The following is a 23,526-nucleotide window of genomic DNA, read 5'->3' on the forward strand; positions in this document are numbered from 1 at the left end:
CATGACCAAGTTGCAGTGCTTAGCTACAATACTGAAAAACTGAGGTCACTGAGCTGGGTATGCTGTCTGGCAAGGTTGTCTGGTTAACAAGACAGTGGAAACCAATTATATTCTTGATTGGGAAAACAGATTGAACCCCCGTTCACATTGGCATGATTTGACATGTCAATTCGCATGCTAAATCGCAGCCTATAGCCGGCAACAGTAGTGTCCGAATTAGTGCGACGCCGACTTTGCGGCGCCGCACCAATTTCCAAAAGTTATTCCTGCACTACTTTTGGCGACTTTTTAATAGACATCTGTGTATGAACCCGCACAGATGTTTTGCCAAATCGCCCCCCGAACTTGGGGGTTTGAAATCGTGCGAGTTCAGCTGAATTTGCACAATTTCAAACCCGCATTTAGTGTAAACGTACCCTGAAACTGATTTACTAAATATATAACATAAGGGCTAAACTGCAAGCCTACAATTAAATCATGTACCTGCCTATGTGAACAGATGTGTGTGAATGTGTGCTCACATGCGTGACTGCAATCCAAAAAAGCTATGTAGCTAATTGTACAGTGTGGTTCTTGTTTGCCATGCGCATTGAGCATCCATATTGTACTAGTCCGTCTTGTTCAACCAATAAAATTAAAAAAACACACACAAATAGAAAATTTCCAAATACACTATCCTAGGTCCACAATTAATCCAGAGGAAGACACAAACAAACTAAAAAAAACCCCCACAATAAAGCACATAAATACAGTATATCTATGACTTCTGTGTGTCTCCATTGAGCATTCTATGGAGATCATCATGTTTATCCGTATCTCCTCCAATCACTGAATGCCCTTAAAGTGGTTCTAAAGGCAGACCTTCCATGTGCAGCAGTCCCATCTCGATCCAACGATATTGCACAAGAGCCTTGGCTTTCGGGAACTCTCCCTCCTCATTGGCTGAGATAGCAGCGGATGCCATTGGCTCCTGCTGTTGTTAATCAAAGTCAGTGAGCCAATGAGGGGAGAGAGGGGGCGGGGCTGAGCCGCATCTCCGTGTCTGAATGGACTCACAGAGCAGCGGCTCAGCTTGGGTGCCCCCATAGTAAGCTGCTTGCTGTAGGGGGCACTCGGCAGGAGGGAGGGGCCAGGAGTACAGGTGAGGGACCCGAAAATAGGAGGATCTGCACAGAGTATAACATGTTTGTTATTTTAAACGAAAAAAAAACAAGACTTTAATATCACTTTAAAGTAGTTGTAAAGTCAGTGAATAGCATTACTGCTATAAGAAGGTATAATACGCAGTGTCAATGTTTTTTAAAATTGATGCTGCTAAGTACCTTATTTCAGAGCGCTGCAGTGTGGTCACGTGACCTCCCACTTTTCTCCTCCCCCCGATCTAAGGACTACAGCGGTAGGGACTGAGATTCCCCTCTAACGTCAGTTGGGAGGTCACATGTTCACAGTTCTGCCTGCTCAGCCCCTCCCGCTGTACTCCTTAGATCAGGTGAGGAGAGCAGTGGGAGGTCAAGCGTCGCTCTGAAATAAGGTATTTAGCGTCATTTTTAAAATACATTGACAATGTGTATTATACCTTGTTATTACAGAGGGGCTGGCAGTAATGCTAGTCACTGACTTTACTGCCACACGAAGCAGCAGCAGGAGGGGAGGGGCAGGTTTGATGATTGCTCACACACTAAGAAGTGAGAGGCAGGGAGGGGGTGAGAGGAGAGACTATAACACAGTTGGATGATGGAGGCACATAAACTGACCATGGTATTGTGGATCTGCAGCCATGATTACAGTGGTCAGTTCACATAGGGGACACAGGAACAGGCAGGATCAACCAGGTTTTTTACAGCATCAACAACCTCTTTAACTCTGGGTACAGCAAGCAACCTACTGTGATCAGTGTACTACAGCTTGAAATGTAAATCTTAGCACTGGACATTCAACTTCATTAGTGGAATGTCTTACTTTGTAAATGTACAAAAGCAGCTTTAAACCTGAAAGCGGTATTAAACTCAAAATCAAGACTAATATATTGCAGCTTAACAATCAATAGACACGGTGGCTGCATTTGTTTTCTTTTCTAAGGCTTTTTTCCCTCTGTTTTCACCTGGGGATCTGGTGTGTTACCTCCTGTATTTGAGTGCCTCCACTGGATGAATGAGCACAAGAGGCACCTTTGGACAGAAGTGTTGTCAGTCTGGGAGGGGGAGCAATTAGTTAGTGTATTTAACCTGTTAGTACATCTAGCAGATTTAAATACATTAATAAATTGAAGCCAAACTCCAGCTAATACTTTATAAGCAGTTACAGCAAACATTTTTTGCTTTTAGGACAAAGGATTTACATGAATAAATAAAATGTGATTATTGTAAGTACCCCTGCTAGTTGCAAATGGCTTGTATCATCTCTGTAACTGATACATTCTGCTGGAGAGCTTGTTCTTTTTGAAAAACAACAGACTTACTGGCTGGAGCACCAGATGAAAATAAAGGAAAGAAAAGGAAAAAAAAAAATGAATGCAGCCATCACATCTAAGGATTGGTAAGCTGCAATATAATACATGTTTGCTTTTGGGTTTAATACCACTTGAAGTTTAATGAAATACAAAAAAATAAAACAAGGAGCGACACTTACCATGAATGAAGAGCAGAGGGCTTGGGATTCCAACTGATCAAATCAGCCACAAACACGCAGGATTCTCCTAGTTCATGGTAAGTACTGTCCCTAATTCTGTTAAAAAAATAAATAAAAATAAAGGATAAATAATAAGAAAAATAAAAAATAAAAATAATAAAGGAAAGCGCATCAAGCATGTTTTTTTTTAATTTTAATTATTTTTATTACAGAACAATAAAATGCACCCATGTGAGTGTGGCCTTAACTGCAATAGCTTCATTAATATAAAATAATTTTTGCAGTATTTTAGTCTGGTCACAACTCTATTTACATATAATTATTATGCAGGATTTATATAGTGCCAACATTTCGTGTAGCGCTTTACAACACGAGGGCAGACAATTAAAATACAATTCAATACAGGAGGAATCAGAGGGCCCTGCTCGTTAGAGCTATGACAAGTTCGTGTAAAAAGAATATTTTGAAGCATGTTTATAAAATGAAATATTCCTGTTCTGTTGACAGCACCTTCCCATGAGAACGTGGTGTGCACATTAAATGGTTTGGGCACAAGGCCTGGAATATTTTAGCTGCTAATAAGGTAAGCATTAAACAGAACTCGGGGCATGTGAGAAGCATAAATATTTAAATGTTAATGCTTCGGTCGTATCAGGAATGCTCTGCATTTCACTTCTTAAGTGCAGTCATCGTGAGATTCTAACCTTAATGGTGTGCATATATAGGCATCTGTCCCTGCAGCTTTCTGTCATGGAAGGGTCACTCATACAAAAAAGACTATCTGTATGACTGTCCCCCTGGTAGTTCATTAGAGGTGGCTTAGCTTCATGATATAAGCACGTTTCTGTTGGTGTTTTCTGCAGCCAACATCAGGAAACCTGCTCATGATGCTGCGACCTCGCTAGGCTTCAGTGCCTACATTACCAAGAAGTGACCCACTAGTGGCTAGCCATACCTTTTCACTGGCTAGTGTGTTTCAAATAGGGGTGCAACAGATCAAAAAACTCACGGATTGCATCGTTACTCGGATCAGAGTCACGGATCGAATCATTTTTCAGATCAGCAAATAATAATTGAATTTGCAAAAACCTGTGAGAATTCCACCACCATATAGTCCCCACTGTAATATCCACAATCTCCCCCACTGTAATATACATCTCCCCCACTGTAATATCCATGTCATCTCCCCCACTGTAACGGATATCTCCCCCACTGTAATATCCACGTCATCTCCCCCACTGTAATATTGGCTGTAGTATTGGAGTATGGCTGGGTACGGCTGAGCATGGCTGGGTATCGCCGAGTATGACTGGGTATCAGCAAGTTTTGCAGAGTATGGCAGAGTATGGCAGGGTATGGCGGGGTATGGCAGAATATTGTAGAGTATTGGCAGGGTACTGCAGAGTATTGGCAGGATATTGCAGAGTATTGGTAGGGTATTGCAGAGTATTGGTAGGGCATTGCAGAGTATTGGCAGGGTATTGCAGAGTATTGGCAGGGTATTGGCAGGGTATAGAGGGATGGCTGAGCATAGATGGATGTGACTGCAATTGTCACAGAGCAGCGCTGTGGGCACTACAGATCCAGCCCACAGCGCTGCTGCCATCCGATCTCTCCCCTTCATTGTACAGATCAGTACACAGAGGGGAGAGAGGAAATTGGCGTCATGACATGACGCCGATTTGTTTGCAAGTGATCGCTCCGTCATTTGACAGAGCGATCACATTGTAAATGCCCGCCGGGTGTACCAAGATGGCCGCCGCTCCGGAGCTAGGCCAAAGCCACAGCCTTTGCTAAGGCCGAGGCAGCGGAGCGCTATGCGGGCTGTGCCGGTCCGAACAGGTTGACCCGTTCAGATCATGAATCACATAATCACAGATAAAATCTAGCAGGCTGGTTGTACTGGTTGTACCCAAGGTTATTGTTTGGTCAACTTGGGTACATTCAGCCTGCTCATACATGGTTCGAATCTCGGTTGGTTCAGCAGGAACTACCCATGGCTGGCTTAACATTTGATAAATAAAGTCCCGTCTATGTTAAAATGGGCACCTTTACAAAGAAACATAGCGCGGAACAAATCAGGAATGAGGGAAAGATCAGCTACAGGAAGCCCACACAAAATTCTGGTGACTAGACCTATGCCCTCTACCTGTCTTGTCTTGGCACAGCTTGCAGAGTTCAGTTCCTCTCAATGGGCATAGCTAAGGGTTTAATTGGTGGATGGGGGTTAGGGTTTGAAGTGATACTTTATGGCTCATGTGTCAAACACAACGCCCAAGGGAAGATTATGAGTGAAGGTTCCACTTTAGTGTAGGGTCAATTTTGTTCCTTATCTTTAAATGGTGCTTCACCTATTTCCTTATTTTTAGTACCGGTTTCAGAGGAAAAATCTCTGCACCAAAACCCAACAGCAAAAACTGGTAGCACAGAAATTTAAAGAGGACCTTCACCCTAGAAAGTAGTGTCTCCTGAAGATGTGCATTGGCACAAAACGCGTCAGTCGGAGCTAAGCGTTGATGTCACATCTTCGGTTTCGGATCTGGTGGCCTTCTAATCTCCATGCGGTGAGCAATCTTTCCTCATATAGTGGCATTGTGGTGATCACTCTCTCCCTAGTGGCGCAGAACTGCGCCTACAGTGAGAAGACCAAGGGTGGATGTATGGAGCTGGATGACCAAAGAGGGATGCTGTGTCTGATTGCCTAAACACATTATTTGCTTCACTGTCAGCTTTTGGAGTTTATGCGTGTGCACGTTTCTCCAGTCACAAGTGGTGGTTTTCTTCTTTTCTGAATGGTGAAAGTCACACTTGGACAGCAAGATTCTTGGAAGGACTTTTTGATTGCCTAGTGGGAGCTGGTACCTATCAAAACTAGAGAGGGGAGGAGGACAGTTCCTCTTTTACATACCAAATTCAGACACATTTACTGGCTTGGATTTGCCCCATTCACCAGCAGAGAGTGGTATCGGGTAAGTGTTTTGGGGGCAAAAACAATGGAAGGTTTCTTACATTTAAAAATATATTAAGGTAAAAAAAAACATCCTACCTATAGAACCACTTTAAGGTTAACATTGCATATAAAGTGTAGCAGTACTATACAACTTACAACACAGTGTATACAGTGCAATGGTCAGGACTATCCAGAGTATCAGTCAAGACTATGTACCATACATACAATATATATACAATATATTGTTAAAAGTATTGGAACACCTGCCTTTACACCTTTCATGCCTAAGCCTATTTCTGACATTTGTTGCTTGCGTGTGTGTGTGTGTGTGTTTGTTACACACACACACACACACACACACACACATACACATATACAGTAATACAGTATAATATATATATATATATATATACACACACACACACACACACATACATACACATATAGAGTATATTTTTAATATATATATATATATATATATATAAAGCTATTGGCTACTGGCCTCTTTATAGTCCCGTTGTACGTGTTCTACGTCACCTCGTTCTGAACGATCGAATTTTCCGACAACTTTTTGCGACCGTGTGTATTCAAGACAAGTTCGGGTCAAAATCCGTCGGAAAAAATCTGATGGTTGGAATGTCCAACCGCGGTCAGACCGCCGATGAAGACGTCTATGACGAAACGCGTACGACGGAACCACTCACACTACGTCACTTCCGGGAACTCGATCGAGTGGAATGCAGTTGGAACGCACTCCGCTCTTCCACCGATCGGGTTCTCTTAATAATAACACAAACACTGCTGGGGGTTTTGTTATAGATTAAGCCTGGAGATTTTTATTTGTAACTTTGGATATATATCTTCTAACAGCTAGTATAGTGATCTGAGGGCACATCTAGCTGGATGGACTCTTGTGTTAATTGGTTTTATGATTTTTATTTTTTAATAAATGGAAGCTGCCAGAGGGAGTGGAACTATATGCACGTTACCTCTGTAGGGGTGCAAGGAGTCGGGGAGTGAGGACCCTTGAGGGGGAGCACTCAAGTCACCTGGAGATTCTATGAGCACAAAAGTCACCTATTACTAAATTTTGGACACCTGCACATTAATTTATAATAATAATTTTTTAATCTTTTATTTTTTATGGAATATATATATATATATATATATATATATATATATATATATATATATATATATATATATATATATATATATATCAGTATATAATTTGTAGAGATTACATAAAATGATTTTAACACCTCTTAAATGCTTTTTTTTTTTTTATTCTCTAGTTATTGTATAACTGAGGACAACATGTACATTTCCATTTTTCTGCATTTTGGAATATGCTGGCTGTGAATCAGATGATCGGCTATACAACAGCTTTAAAATACATTTAGTTTTGATAATCTATATAAACATTTTCATGCATAATTGTGCATAATTGTAACTGTTATGTTTACATATTTCTTAAAAAATCTTTTATTTTGTTTTTATTTTTCCTTAAAACAGCCAATAGAATAGAAATGCTTGATGATTCAGAGAACAGTTGGCTACACTCAGTCATATTACCTTTCAGTATTTAGACTTGTTGTCCGGTTGAGTCAACAGTTTTTGTTAGCTTTTATATATATATATATATATATATATATATATATATATATATATATATATATATATATATATATATAATATTGTTTATTTTTATATTTTTCTTTCACACATATTAAGTTTTCACTTACACTAATTAAGTGCTTTGGATGTGTGTATCCACTCAGGCCACTGTGCAGTCCTTGATATATTATATATAGCTTTACGTCACACACAGTTGGCCCTGTTTTATGGTGTGTTTTTTGTTGGGGTTTGGTTTGGTTCCCCTTTGGTCCTTTTTTCTGTTTTTTTTAATTTTTTGGCTTTTTTTGTTTTGTTTTTTATGGATTGATACTTATTATATCACATATATTCCTGTACACTCTTTTTTTAATTTTTAGGGTATTGGACATTTGGTGTTAAAATTTCCTTATAAAGGTTCGCACAGCCATGGAGAATTAATATACGATTTATATTTATAAATTATCACTACTGTTACTGTTACAGGTGAGAGTTGGATGGCACAGAGTTGGTTGGTGGGGGTCACCTTATACATATGTCACTCCCATCTGAGCCCTTGTACATATGGTCGGATATTCCGACAACAAAATCCGTCGGATTTTGTCAGACGGATTTTGTCCGCAACCTGTGTTGCATACACACGGTCGGACAAAGTTGTTGGAAAATCCGATCGTACGTAACGTGATGACGTTATTCATTACGACAGGACTACGTTCAGGCTAGTAGCCAATAGCTTTGGTTTAGAAATTTGATCTGAGCACGCGTGGGACTTTGTTTGATCGAAATTCTCTACACACAATCGTACAAAGTCTGATCAGATCATGTTGTCGGAAAGTTTTATAGCCCAGCTCTAAAACTTTGTCGGTCGGATCTTCAGACGGAAACAGTCCAATTGAGCCCACACACAGTCGGATTATCCGACAACACGGTCCGATCGGACATTTTCCGCCGGAATGTCCGACCGTGTGTACAAGGGCTGAGAGAATATATAGTTTTTTTTTTTTGCACTTTAACCCCAAGGGCAAGGGTCTCAAACTAGCGTCCCTCCAGCTGTCGTGAAACTACAAGTCCCATGAGGCATTGCAAGGCTGACAGTTACAAACATGATTCCCACAGGCAGAGGCATGATGGGACTTGTAGTTTTGCAACAGCTGGAGGGCCGTCAGTTTGAGACCCTTGCCCTAGGGTATACATATATGGTATGCTGGGTGAAAACTATTTTATATTCTCATGTCATAGGTAGCGCCACTGACCCCACTTTTTACGTTTTTTGTGGATTTTGCTGTTTAATCTGCTGCTGTACCTGTTGGCTGACATTGTTTGTGATTACGCTGACCAAAGAGAAGCACATCTGAGGCTTCTTCTTCTGGTAAGGCATCCCAAAAAAAAGATGTGCTTCTCGATGGTCAACACGGTTAAGTGGCTTCGCTGACCAATGAGCGCTTGCTGTTGTGAGCATTATGAGAACTACTCACTCCTGGGCTGTGTATTGCGGTGTATGGTGTACAGACCGCTACAGCGTAAGCATGGGGCATCACAGACATTATATACAGCCTGGTCCAGAGGGGCGGTCAGGATATTTGGAGTTAGTTCGCCTTTTCAGTTTTTCGTGATCTTACCCTTTAAATCAACATTGAAACTGAAAGATACTTTTTAAGCTCATCTTTTTTTAATCAGTATCTCTTTGTGTATGGTGGAGGCAGCAGGCATTCTGCAGTTGATATGGCTAAAAATGCATCCCTGTGTCACAAGCAAGGGGTTCTTTAATAAGCACATTAGTGGGATATATTGGTGCACTACTGCAATGTCTGCATAAGAAGATGAAGTACTGCGCAAGTGGGGTGTGCTCCTCGAATACATCTCATTTTCATCAATTTTCATTCCTTACAAATCATTCTATGGATTTACTACATTATCATGTACTTTACTATTTACATACAGCATGTTCCCTAACACCAACATTTACATGACTGATTGCACATAAATGGAAATATTTTTTTCTTTTTCTTCCTCTTTTCGTTAGATTTTGTTGTCATGAAATGCGTTTAGGTCTGACAGATGACACACTAGTATGGCATTAACTGCTGCACAGTATAATATGATAAATCCTACACCCAGCTATAAATCTCTTCTGAGGCTTAGCGCTGCTCTATAGATTGTAGGTTCTCATAACCTCCGCCGCATACGAGCTCTACTTACCTAAACCATCAATTATTTCCATACATAATTCATCAGCATTGTCCACCTGTCTCATTATCGCTTCAAACTTTTATAATTTCATACAGAAAAACAGAGCAAACTGGTTATCAAGGCATTCCGTTTACTCTGTATTCTCACAGCATTCAAAGACATTCACACTATATTGGCTTGCCTGCTTATTTATGTATGTAGTAGCTAGAAGGCACATTTCTTATTCACATCTTCACCAGACTCACAGCTCACCTGCATGACATTGCCTGTACAGTAGTTCTTTTTCTGGTGGCTAGTATATATATGCAGTGGTAGCTGCTTGGTAATTTGGGTTTTCCGTTCTGTGCCTTGACTCCAAGAACAACTTCAACCCCTCTGACACACCTAGCTAAATCAAAATCAATGAAGATAACATTATACAGACCCCGCAGCTCTGGATCCCTTTACATTACACATTCCTGCATCTTTGTACCCCTTTACATTACACAGCCCCATACCTCTGGACCCTTTACATTACACAGCCTCCATACCTCTGGGCCCCTTTACATTACACAGCCCCTGCACCTCTGGACCACTTTTACATTACACAGCCCCCATACCTCTGGACCCCTTTACATTACACAGCCCCCATACCTCTGGACCCATTTACATTACACAGCCCCCATACCTCTGGACCCCTTTACATTACACATCCCCGCACCTCTGGACCCCTTTACATTACACAGCCCGCATACCTCTGGATCCCTTTATATTACACAGCCCCCATACCTCTGGATCCCTTTACATTACACAGCCCCTGTACCTCTGGACCCCTGTACATTACACAGCCTCCCCACTACCAAGCCCCCCCCTGCATATTACACAGCACCCCCTCCCCCCAGCTGTGTAAGCATGGAGGGATGCGGCACTTTACTTTTTACTATTGTTTTCAAATATAAAAAAATAATAATAATATGTCTGATCTTTTTCTGGTGGCTAGTACACAGCCCCCGTACCTCTGGACCCCTGTACATTACACAGCCTCCCCACTATCAAGCCCCCCCTGCATATTACACAGCCCCCCCAGCTGTGTAAGCATGGAGGGATGGGGCACTTTACTTTTTTAACTTTTTTTTCAAATATAAAATAATAATAATAATATTTCTGATCTTTTTCTGGTGGCTAGTATATAAATGCAGTGGTAGCTGCTTGGTAATTTGGGTTTTCTATTCTGTTTCTTGATTCCAAGAACAACTTCAGCCCCTCTGACATACCTGGCTAAATGAAAATCAATAAAGATATTATACAGACCATGCACCTCTGGACACCTTTACATTACACAGCCCCCTTATCTCTGGACCCCTTTACATTACACAGCCCCCCTACCAAAGGGGTGTAATCATGGACGGATGGGGCGCTTTACTTACTTTTTTTCCAAATATAAAAAAATAATAATAATATTTCTGATCATTAATATTTCTGATCACTTTTATTGCTGTCATAACTTTGTAAAAATCCCTTGTGACAGTAATAGGCAGTGACAGGTACTCTTTATGAAGGAATCTGTGGTCTATAAGACCCCAAATCCCCCCTTTGCACTTAATGGCATCCATGGGAGAGTTCCAAGTCCAAAGCCACTGCTGACCAAATAGAACACAAAAGCTCATCTCACATTTACCACAAAACAACTTAATTATCCCCAAGACTTTTAGGCAAATATTCTATGGACTGATGAGACAAAAATTTAAGTTTTTGGAAGGTGTGTCCCACGTTACACCTGGCATAAAATGAATACAGTATCTAATTACAAGAAGATCATACCAGCCAGACATGGTGGTGGTAGCGTGATGGTTTGGGGCTGCTTTGCAGCTTCAGGACCTGGACGACTTACCATAATTAATGGAACCATGAATTCTGAGCTCTACCATAAAATCCTAAAGGAGAAAGTTTGTGACCTCAAGCTCAAGTGCACTTGGGTTATGAAGCAGGACAATGATCCGAAACACAACAGCAAGTCCACCTCCAAATGGTTTACGAAAGCAAAATGTAGGTTTTCGAGTGGCCTAGTCAATGCCTGGACTTAAATCCAATTAAGATTCTGTATGACCTTACACAGGCCGTTCATGTTGGAAAACCCTCCAGTGTGGCTAAATTAAAAAACTTCTGCAAAGAAGAGTGGGCCAAAATTGCTTCACGGCAATGTGAAAGACTGATTGGCAGTTATTGCAAATGCTTGATTGCAGTTGTTGCTGCCAAGGGTTATCTGTATAATAATAATGTAGCACAGACCCCCGAAGGAGCGGCTGGTTTTGCTGGGCTTACCGTTACCTCGTGCTCGTCTAGGGGTTTCCCGAGATTGATGGCCCAATAAACTGTAGAGGCCGACACTTGAATCCCCTTAGGAATTTTTATTTGCAAAACTCTGAACAGAACACAGTCTCTCAGTAGGAAATAGAGGTTATGGGTAGTAAAGCTCAGGTACTCTTAGGACTGCTGACACTTGAAATGTCTCTCTCTAGGTGATCCAGGGAATAGCCATTCACAAATGGATATTTCAACTATCGGATAAATCCTTTTTTGGTGAATTTAGCAACCGACAGGTGATTTAAGTATAGCAAAGTCTCTGCCACAGACTTGATTGTAGAACTTGTAGAATTGTAGATTGTAGAATATAACAGAAAGTCTCTCACAGAAACTTAGTTGTAACTAAAGGATGAAATTAGTAACTTTCTTACGGTACCAGTATCTTGCAGCTGGTTTGGCGATACCGGGAGAATGTGGATTCACTTGGTGTCCTTTCAGCTTAGCTTCCAGGCTCCTACCTTGCAGCCAGGCTTGTGCATGGCCCTCTTCTGGAGAGTCCTCCCCTGGTTGCTTTTTCAGTTGCTGGACCTCTCCAAACCCGAGACAGCACTGGACCACCTTGGAACCCTCCTTCCAGTTACTGTGCCTCGGGCTAGCCAGCCCTGAGACTCGGAAGCAGATGGATCCGCACCCCAGGCCTTGAAGGCCTCTGGGGGCTGATCAGGAGGACCAGGACCAGGGAGTCAGAACATACTTCTGGACCGGAAACCTCGAATCATGCAATCTCAGCACCTTAAGTACCCTCTCCCAGAATACACAGCGAGATAACGCACCCACTGATTGGCCTGGAGAGAGAGATTGGAACCCAATGCATCCAACCAGACTGCGTTCCAATGGCTGCCAAAGGTGACACACCAAAGCTTTAATATACTGAACGTGTACACACACAGAACAGTGACTCCTAACTATTGCCCTCCTCCTCAATCCTGCAACTTTAAATTGACTCTGTGTGAAGGTTCAGTAATGCCACGTACACACGACCGGACTTTCCAGCAGACTAGGTCCGACAGGATCAGGCCGTCGGATAATCTGATAGTGTGTGGGCTAGTCCGGCTGCTTTTTCTAAAAAAAAATCTGATGGACCTAGAAATAGAACATGTTTCAAATCTATCCAATGGACTCAAGTCTGACTGACTAAAAATCAGAAAGCCGTTTGTCTGTGTGCTAGCCCGACGGGCCAAATACGTCACAAGGGCAGCTATTAGCTACTGGCTATTGAACTTGTTTAGTCCCTTTATGTCATCATGTTCAAAATGAACAGACTTTCGAACGGACTTGGTCCAGTCATGTGTGGCCAAGTCCGCTCGTTTAGAAAGTCTGTCGGACCTCCGCCGAAAATTTCCGTTGGGAAGACCGTCCGACCTAGTCTGTCGAGAAGTCTGGTCATGTGTACAAGGCATAAGGCTCCGTTAACACCTAGACTGTGTTGTTGGGCTTTTTTAGAGCTACAGGATTACAGTAGAAAAATGCCCAACAACACAAATCCCATTCATTTTGATGGCCTCTGTTTACATATGAGTGTTCTGTCGCCTGAAGCAAAATGCCCATTGCTCCAAAAACCTTGAAAACGCCTGTATAAAAACTCTGCAAAAACGCCCCAAAAAAATGCCTGAAAAAGCCTGTAAAATAGCAATGCCTAGATGTAAACAGAGCCTTAAACCTCATACACATGATCAGATTTTCTGCAGACAAAGCTCAGCCTTTTGTCCGAAGGGCATTGGCCATGAACTTGTTGGCCAACAAACATGAACGTAGTGACGTACTACGTGGCTTTTCAGCTCTTTAGCGGCACCCTTTGGGCACCTTCTGCTAATGTTGTGTTTGGTGAGCATTCATTCCGAACATGCCTGTTTGTACTTTGGACTTTTGTCTGATGTACTTGTGTACAAACGATTGCAAAATCTGACAACAGACTGTTGTCCACCAGAGATTTATAAGTCTGCTATCCAACATTTGTCTACGGAAAATCCGACAATTCTCTGATGAAGCGTACAAACGATTGGATTTTAGGCCGACAGTCTGTCAACACACAATTCCTGTTGGAAAATCCAATCGTGTGTATGAGGCTTTAAGTTCTGTTCACACTAATGTGTTTTTTGATGCATTTTGCAGAAATGCAGGAACATTTTTAACATGGGATCCTATGGAACATGTTCACATCAATGCATTTTTGTGCCTCTGCGTTTTTGGAAAGGGTTGGAGAATTTTTTTCCCGCAAAATGTAGCGTTTTGCATATAATAGACTTCAATGGACCCACATCAAAAACGCAAGTACCGCGTTTTTACCTCGATTTTGTGTTTTTTTTACACTGTATATAGCTGGTTGCTAAGGAGGGGGTCAGGAAGCCAGGCGCCGCGTCCTTAACAACCAATGAGTCAACAGCTGTCAGCAGGCTTTCCCTCTGAATGTAAAAAAATAATAAAAAAGGCTAAAAAAGTGAATTGTGAAAAAAAAAAAACAGCGTGGGGTCCCCTCCCCCCAGATCCATACAGGCCCTTGGGTCTACTTCGGATTCGGAAGGGACCCCCACCCCAAAATTTTTTAAAAAATGGCATGGGAGGGGGCCCCATCTGAATCCAAAGTAGACCCTCCCAAAATCCATACCAGACCCTTGTATGAGCATACTGCCCGGCAGGTCAGGAAAGGGTAGGGGCGAGCGAGTGCCCCCCCCCCCCCCGAACCATACCAGGCCACATGCCCTCAACATGGGGGGTTGGGTATTTTATTAAATATATCTTCTTCTTCCCCGCTTCTTCCTTCAGTCTTCCTTCATCTTCTCCCGCATCTTTCTCTTCCGGGCTTCTCCTTCTCCTGCTTCTTCTTCCGCTCCTCTTCTTTCTCCTGTCTTCTTTGTCCGGTGTTCTTCTTCCACTGCCACCGATGACCCTCCTACATGTGAACGATGCTTTAGTAGAAATTTAGCAGGAATTTTTGTTATGTTATGTTTATGTAGTGTAGTGTAGTAGTGTAGTATTTTTAGTGAACATATTAATCTGAAAAACATTTGCATAAATATCGTGCTGCCTTAAAAATCAGTAGCACCTTCTTTTTATTCTACTGGCCATGTGCTTTCAGAAAATATATGGTTTGGGGTTATTTTTTTTACAAATTCTGAAAGCTGTAAGTGAAAAATGAAAACCTCTGGATTTTTTGAGATTTTTTTAGGTATGTTTGATTTTCACCATTTTGCAGAAAGGCACAATGTAAAAATATATTTTTTTGTTATTTATTAACTCCATACAGGAGATAGAAGTGATTTAGCAGGAATTGTGTAAAACGAGCTGTGTTTTTATCTGCTAATAATGGTTTTAGGGTATTTTTTGCGAATATATTGGTTTGATAAACATTTGCGCAGATTCCGCAGGGTCTAAAAATTCAGTAGCACCTTCTTTTTATTCTAGAGGTCGTATGCTTTCAGAAAATAATGAATATGGTTTTGGGGTCTTTCACAAATTCTTAAAGCTGTAGGAGAAAGTGAAAACCTTCAGATATTTTTGAGAAATTTGGATATTTACATTTTTGCGTACGTTCGATTTTCACCATTTTGCAAAAAGGAGCAATGTAAAAATTACAAATATTTGTTATTTATTAAGTCAATACAGGTTAAGCTTTTATTTTTAGTAGGCATTTTGTAAAAATTGCTGTCTTTATCTGCTAATCATGATTTTAGTTTATTTTTAGTAAAAATATTGTTTTGATAAACATTTGCACAGGGGTCAAGTGTGTCCTAGGGGCGTGTTTCTAACTGTGGGGGCTGTGGCTGTGTTTTACAGATCACTGATCTCTGCTCCAATCACAGGGAGCAGAGATCAGTGTCACTTGTTGCTAGGCAGAACGGGGAGATGCTGTTTACATCGGCATCTCCCCATTCTTCCTCCCCGTGAGACGATCGCGGGTATCCCCACGGTGATCGAGTCCACGCGACCCACGGCCGGACTTACAGGGGGCCCCAATGCAAAGGGATGTACCTGTACACCCATTTGCCTGTCCTCTGCCAACGTACATTGCCGTGCGCCGGTCGGGAAGCGGTTAAGGGTGTGCACACTTATGCAACCATATTATTTTATTTTTTTTGTTTTACTTCCCTCCACCTAAAAGATTACAGTTTGTTGTTAAACTGAGTTGTACTGTTTATAGGTCACATTAAAGGTGGAAAAAGTTCTGAAATGATTTTGTTTTGTCTCATTTTCTTACATCACAGAAACCTGACATTTTAACAGGGGTGTGTGGACTTTTTATATCCATTGTATACTGACTAACCTGTGTAAACAAAATGTGTTTAGTTACCTTTTTTCAGGTCACGTAATTTAGCCCCAGTGTCATCGACTGCAGGGGAGAGGATGAACTGCCAAAAACGGCTGTGACTTGGGAGCCTATGGGTGACATCACTGCTCCTGGATTTCTCATCTGTTGTCAATCGCTCTCTCTCTCTCACCTCTCCCCTGCAGGCGCCGTACATTGACACAGGGGGTCATAAGACCAGACCATAGCATGCTGAAAATAGGTAAGTATGCACATTTTTTTTTAGTTAGTGTTAACCCCAGTTCGCTCTTATGAATCGCACAGGAAAGCGCAGCGCATTCCTTTGCAATTCACATGCGATTCAGTGCAGTGCAATTTGAGCCCATTCATTTTGAATGGGCTCAAATAGCACGGCATCGCTGCAAAAGTATGCATGCACTACTTTTGAAAATGCACTGTAACCGGATTCATGTTACTTTTGTACAATGCGATCTGGTGCAGGCAAACGCATTGCGTTTTCGACCTGTGTGTTTGGGGTGTCATTACCTTAACATAAACACCCGCTGCAGATCGCAACTGCTTTGCATTTTGAACTCAGTTGGGGAAACACGATTGGAGCGTGGGTTTCCTGCACAGCGTTCTTTTGTGAACCTAAAGCAAGAATTCCAACCTAACAGACCAAAAGAGAGCAAATATTGTTTTTTAGTCTTTTAGTTCCAATTTTACACCTGTGTCTTTGGTCTAGGTAGGGTAAAAGACCTGGTCCAGCTGGAAAGTGAAGCCTTATCTGATTGAAATAGTTTTACAGAAAATATGTGAACCCCCATGGGAATGTACTGGCCTACATTTAGTCAAATTCTTTAACCCTCCTGAAATATGGTGACATCATGCTATGCTAGCCCATAATTCATCTAATAGGAAGTTATTTTAGAGGTCACAGCATGAAAGTATATGTAATATTCTCCACTGGGAGCAGGAAAAAAATTATTCTGCTAAACAAACGTATGGGCGATACGCTCATTAAATTAAATATTTCACATGCATAAATCAACAGTGATGTGACAGATTTTAAACACTTTGATAACGGGCCTATTCTGGCACTCCTCTTCTACATGTAAAAATCAGATTTTTTTTGCTAGAAAATTACTCAGAACCCCCAAACATTATATTTATATATATATATATATATATATATATATATATATATATATATATATATATTTTAGCAGACACCCCAGGGAATAAAATGGCGGTCGTTGTAACTTTTTATCTCACAGCGTATTTGCGCAGCAATCTTTTAAGCGCATTTTTTTGGAAAAAAAAAAAAAGGTTTGTGATTTAAAAAATAACCAAACAGTAAAGTTAGCCCAATTTCTTTGTATAATGTGAAAGATGATGTTACGCAGAGTAAATAGATACCCAACATGTCACCCTTTAAAATTACGCACACTCATGGAATGACGCCAAACTTCAGTACTTAAAAATCTCCATAGAGGCATAGACGATGCTTTAAAATTGTTTACAGGTTACACGTTTAGAGTTACAGAGGAGGTCTAGTGCTAGAATTGTTGCTCTGTTCTAACGCACGCGACAATACCTCACATGTGGCAGCACAGTGGTGTAGTGGTTAGCACTTTCAAATCCCGACCACAACACTATCTGCCTGGAGTTTGCATGTTCTCCCTGTGCCTGTGTGGGTTTCCTCTGGGTAATCCGATTTAATCCCACACTCCAAAGACATGCTGGTAGGTTAATTAGACCCTGTCCAATAAAATAAAAATTGGCCATAATATGTGTAAGTGTGTTGGGACTCTACAGGTTAAAGGACCGCATAAATAGCTGCAGATGGATACCAGTGGCAAGAAAAAGCACCCTGAGGTGATTCAGTTCGTATAGGTAGCACTATACAAGTCATTCATTCATTCACATGTGGTTTGAACAGCGTTTACATATGTGGGTGGGACTTATGTGTGCCTTTGCTTCTAAGCACAAACTACCGGGGACAGGGCCGTTTTAAATTATTTTTATTATTTTATTTTTTTACATTTTCTTTTATTTTTTTATCACTTTTATTCCTATTACAAGGAATGTAAACATCCCTTGTAATAGGAATCGTTTGACAGGTCCTCTTTATGGAGAGATGCGGGGTCAATAAGACCCTGCATCTCTCCTCCAGGCTGGAAAGCATGAGATCGGGAAAAAAAAATCCATGATCTAATGCTTACCAGCCGACAATCGCCGCTTTGTGTACATCCGCGGCCCAGACGTGATGTCATAACATCATCCTCTTGATCGTTCTTACAGGTGACGCCTGTAAGAACGATTAAGCAGCGGAACCGCCACTATGATCGTTCTTATGGTGCACGGAATTGTCGGCTAAAAACAAGGATATCTGAATGATGCCTGTAGCTGCAGGCATCATTCAGATATTCCGACTGAAAGTCAAAGACGTCATATGATGTCTTTGGGCGGGAAGTGGTTAAGTTGCTGAGCTGCACAAATGTAAAACTACCAACAAAACTAACAGTTGATGCTTACAAGTAAAAAAGAGTGAGGCTGATTCTCCTGTGTCCTGTTTTCAGCAGACAGCGGGCTGAAGTCTGCTCTCTGCTGACGTCATAGGGTCGGTCGAACCTCAGTTGTCATATCATGACCAAAGAAGCAAAAGCTCTACCGTTGTATAATTTAGTTAGTGGGCAGAGTGGTTGGTGCTTTGGCTAATTGAGCTCACAGACAATCCATAAAAAGTACTCGGCAGCTTCTCCATAGAAAATTTTATTGTAGCATTATAGCAGTAACATCATCCAAAATGTTGACGCATTTCGACCTAAGCCTTCATCAAAAGCATAAAAATCATCATGACCACAGAGATTCGGGATCCGTCCAGATCCCTGGACCGGCATCTGGCTCAGGATCTCAGCGAGCCATTGAGAGCCTAAGCCGGCCGCTCCGCCCACTCCACAGCCCAGCACTTCAGTGAGCGAGGGAGAGGCAGAGCAGAGAGCTGTGACTGACAGTCAGCAGCTCTCTGCTTCAAGGAGCTGTGAGAACTGAGCGATTGGCAGTGTTCGAGCGCTCGGTTCTCAGTGTTAGAGGCGCCAGGGACAGATGAAGAAAGGAAAACAATATGTATAGTGGGAGCAAATAAATAAAAAATTCCCAAACCAATCCAGTCTTCATGATGTCTGATCCAGATTCATGGCCAGTTCATGGCTGGTAGATGTTTACCAAGAATTTCAACCCAATCTTAGTCTTTTCTTACACTATTGGATCACCGACAGCTCAAGTATATGGACTATTAATCAATGGTAATGTGGCTCCCAGTATTAAAGTGGTTCTTCACCCTAAAGGGGAAGTTCCGCTAATCTGATCCCTCCCCCCCTCCGGTGCCACAATCGGCACCTTTCAGGGGGGAGGGGTGCAGTTATCTGCATAATCCAGACCGCCGCAGACCCCCGCAGACGCCCCCCCCCCCCCCGTTGTGTTCTGGGAAACACACAGTTCCCAGGACACAGTGGGGGATCTGAAGAGACGCGCAGCGCGACTCGCGCAGCGCGACTCGCGCATGCGCAGTAGGGAACGGGGCAGTGAAGCCGCCATGCTTCACTTCCCGATTCCCTGACAGAGGATGGCGGCGGTGGCAGCAGCGAGACGAGCGATCGCTCGTCATCTGCCGCCGACATCGCTGGACCCTGGGACAGGTAAGTGTTATTTTATTAAAAGTCAGCAGCTGCAATATTAGTAGCTACTGGCTTTTAATATTTTTTTTTTTTAGGTGCAGAACCACTTTAAAGAAACTGCCTTCCATCAAAGATGCATTAACGTGATTGTAAACCTCAGACATGAAAAATTAAAGGGGTTGTAAAGGTTTAATTTCTATTTTTATTTTAAATGACAAACATATCATACTTACCTCCACTGTGCAGTTTGTTTTGCACAGAGTGGCCCGATCCTCGTCTTCTGGGGTCCCTCTGCAGCTGTCTCGGCTCCTCCATGCATGAGCTAACCCCCTATCTGGGAAGCTCTCTCCCAAGGGGGTTAGCTTGCGGGCGCACTCCCGTGTGATACAGTCGGCAGCCATAGCCACCGAGTGTATCACTTGGCCCCGCCCCCCCTGGCACGATGCGTCATTGATTTGATTGACAGCAGCAGGAGCCAATGGCTGCGCTGCTATCAATCATCCAATGAAGACCCCACAAGAGCTGGGGAAAAGCAACTCGGGATCACACCCACGGAGATTCGGGGCTCAGGTAAGTAAAACGGGGGCTCAGGGGGGCCGGAGAGTGCGAGGTGTTTTTTCACCTTACCACATAGGATGCATTAAGGTGAAAAAACACGAAGCTTTACAACCCCTTTAACAAAGCATATCCCTTTATAGTGTGTACAATTAAGAGCACTGTCACTTTTGTGTGCTGCTTCGTTCCTCTCTGCTATCTGCGTGAATCACTTTTGAAAAGTTTTCCTGACACTAAGAGATAAAAGGTGACAGGGGAGGGATCTCCAGCAGATTAATAGCCTGAGCTCTGTTCCTGTGTCCTGTGTGAAGGAGCGTGTGTCCCTTTCATCCAAAAAGGTCTCAGAGCTCTCCGCACTAAGTTCTGCAGAGTGTAAATTCAGCCCCCTGGTCCCTTTTTTTCTGACCACTCAGACAAGCTTTGAATGGATGTCGATAAGAGAAGACTGCAGATAAATAGGTACAACATATGTAGGAGGATTTGTTTCATCTCTGTGTATCACCTGAGGCCAATCACTTCATTGGGTATATGTAAGGGTTTACAAGCACTTTAACCTCGATTTATAAAAGGAGTAGAGCATTTCTATTTTTAAAGTGAATTTTTACTTATGTAAGTAAATAATGTTAAACGAAAATACACTTTGCAAAGAACATCCAATCGTGAAGAAAAAAAACTGACTTTTTGGTGCAGAAGATAATAATAATAATAATAATAATAATAATAAATAAAATCAGAACAAGCTCTCCTCATTCACTGAGCTACAGCTGTGCTCATAAGTTTAAGTTTGAAGTCTTTTGTGATATTTATTATTATTATTATTTATTATTTGGGTACAATCAGCATGTCTGATTTTCAAGATTCGATTATTTGCCAGGGGCTATAGCCACTAGCAATAATCAGTGTGTTCTCCCAGCAGGGACGGCTCCCCATAATCAGTGTGTTCTCCCAGCAGGGACGGCTCCCCGTGATCAGTGTGCTCTCCCAGCAGGGACGGCTCCCTGTAATCAGTGTGCTCTCCCAGCAGGGACGGCTCCCCATAATCAGTGTGCTCTCCCAGCAGGGACGGCTCCCCATAATCAGTGTGCTCTCCCAGCAGGGACGGCTCCCCATAATCAGTGTGCTCTCCCAGCAGGGACGGCTCCCCATAATCAGTGTGCTCTCCCAGCAGGGACGGCTCCCCATAATCAGTGTGCTCTCCCAGCAGGGATGGCTCCCCGTAATCAGTGTGCTCTCCCAGCAGGGACGGCTCCCCATAATCAGTGTGCTATCCCAGCAGGGACGGCTCCCCATAATCAGTGTGCTCTCCCAGCAGGGACGGCTCCCTGTAATCAGTGTGCTCTCCCAGCAGGGACGGCTCCCCGTAATTAGTGTGCTCTCCCAGCAGGGTCGGCTCCCCATAATCAGTGTGCTCTCCCAGCAGGGACGGCTCCCCATAATCAGTGTGTTCTCCCAGCAGGGATGGCTCCCCATAATCAGTGTGTTCTCCCAGCAGGGACAGCTCCCCATAATCAGTGTGCTCTCCCAGCAGGGACGGCTCCCCATAATCAGTGTGTTCTCCCAGCAGGGACAGCTCCCCATAATCAGTGTGTTCTCCCAGCAGGGACGGCTCCCCATAATCAGTGTGTTCTCCCAGCAGGGACGGCTCCCCATAATCAGTGTGTTCTCCCAGCAGGGACAGCTCCCCATAATCAGTGTGCTCTCCCAGCAGGGACGGCTCCCCATAGTCAGTGTGTTCTCCCAGCAGGGGTGGCTCCCCATAATCAGTGTGTTCTCCCAGCAGGGACGATTCCCCATAATCAGTGTGTTCTCCCAGCAGGGACGGCTCCCCATAATCAGTGTGTTCTCCCAGCAGGGACAGCTCCCCATAATCAGTGTGCTCTCCCAGCAGGGACGGCTCCCCATAGTCAGTGTGTTCTCCCAGCAGGGGTGGCTCCCCATAATCAGTGTGTTCTCCCAGCAGGGACGATTCCCCATAGTCAGTGTGTTCTCCCAGCAGGGACGGCTCCCCATAGTCAGTGTGTTCTCCCAGCAGGGACGATTCCCCATAGTCAGTGTGTTCTCCCAGCAGGGACGGATCCCCATAGTCAGTGTGTTCTCCCAGCAGGGATGGCAAGCCCTACCCCCTCACTGGAAGAGAACATAATAGCTCTGTAGGAGGAATCTCCCCCATCAACACTGGCTGTGTTGATGGGGGAATCAAGCAACTTCCTCTACCGCAACCTGTGATTGCAAGAAAGAAAATCGCACCATCTATGGCCTGCCTTAGCATTCTATTTTTATCATTGAATCTAGTTGCACAATGACTCGAGTCTCTATACAAAACCATTATCTACCTAAAACAGTAACCTTTGGAGCTAAGTTAGGAAACAATGTATCTGTACCGAAAAACCTCTGGGAAACAGAAATAGCAGAGCCGCTATCTACAGATGAGCAATAGCTCTCAGTGTTATGTCCTAGGGAAGAAGCTTGCCTACAATGAGTATTTTTAGTGACAACTTCATGAGGATGAATAATGCAGAAGAAAATGAAAATGTTTGCATCTTCCAGCATTCGACTGACATACACAAATAGCAAATCCTTACTAAAAATTCCTTGAGGTTTTTACTAAATTACGTTTTTCTGCTGTTTATGGCTTACACTTTTGTTTGTTATAGTAAGTAATTATACAGATCAGAAAAATTCATTAAAATGGTGATAACAAGGGCAGGACAGGAAACGTTCTTTATACTATGTATTTGTCTGTGCTATTATAATAAAATGCCATGTTCGCTGTTAAGCCAACCTCCTGAGTGTATCTGATGCATATGCATCTATTATATCTGTAATTAGTTTTTTCTCTGAAGTCAGCTTACACTGTAGGAAAAAAAAAGATGAATCCTTTTAAACATCAGAATGTAATAATTAAGAATGAAGTGAAGCATTCTAAGTAAAGAGGACTTTCAGTAATTTTTTCATCTTTCCATGTATTAAAGGGTTTGTAAACCCTTGTGTTTTTTCACGTTAATGAATCCTATGCATTAAGGTGAAAAAACAACTGTCAGTGAACACCCCCCCAATCCTGTTTTACTTACCCGAGCCCTGGAACTTGACCCGGCGGGGACGTGCTGTCTCTCTGCCTGGAGTTCTTGGCTCTTGATTTGAGTTCTCCCGCTGTTGTCAATCAAATCCAATCACGCGAGCGCTGGGGGGGGACCAAGTCCTGTATTCAGCCGATATGGACAACAAATGCTGGACTCGCAAGGTAACCCCCTCGAAGAAGCGCTTCTCCGAGGGGGTTAGCAGATGTGGGGAGGAGCCACGAGAGCCGCTGGGGGACCCCAGAA

The 23,526-nt window shown here is 42.8% G+C and overlaps 1 protein-coding gene across 1 annotated transcript in view; it reads right to left on the bottom strand.

Moving 5' to 3' along the window:
* The window catches only part of GPRIN3 (GPRIN family member 3), a 255,935-nt gene that overhangs the window by 132,990 nt on the left and 99,419 nt on the right, over positions 1 to 23,526 (bottom strand). The window contains exon 2 of the mRNA XM_077476552.1: positions 2,629 to 2,724. The gene's annotated coding sequence lies outside the window, so the exon portion shown is untranslated. The remainder of the gene's footprint in view (positions 1 to 2,628; positions 2,725 to 23,526) is intronic.

The sequence above is a fragment of the Lithobates pipiens genome, unplaced genomic scaffold (genome assembly GCF_037356315.1).
Source record: "Lithobates pipiens isolate NorthernLeopardFrog02 unplaced genomic scaffold, aLitPip1_a1.2 Scaffold_13, whole genome shotgun sequence".
NCBI classification, from domain to species: domain Eukaryota; kingdom Metazoa; phylum Chordata; class Amphibia; order Anura; family Ranidae; genus Lithobates; species Lithobates pipiens.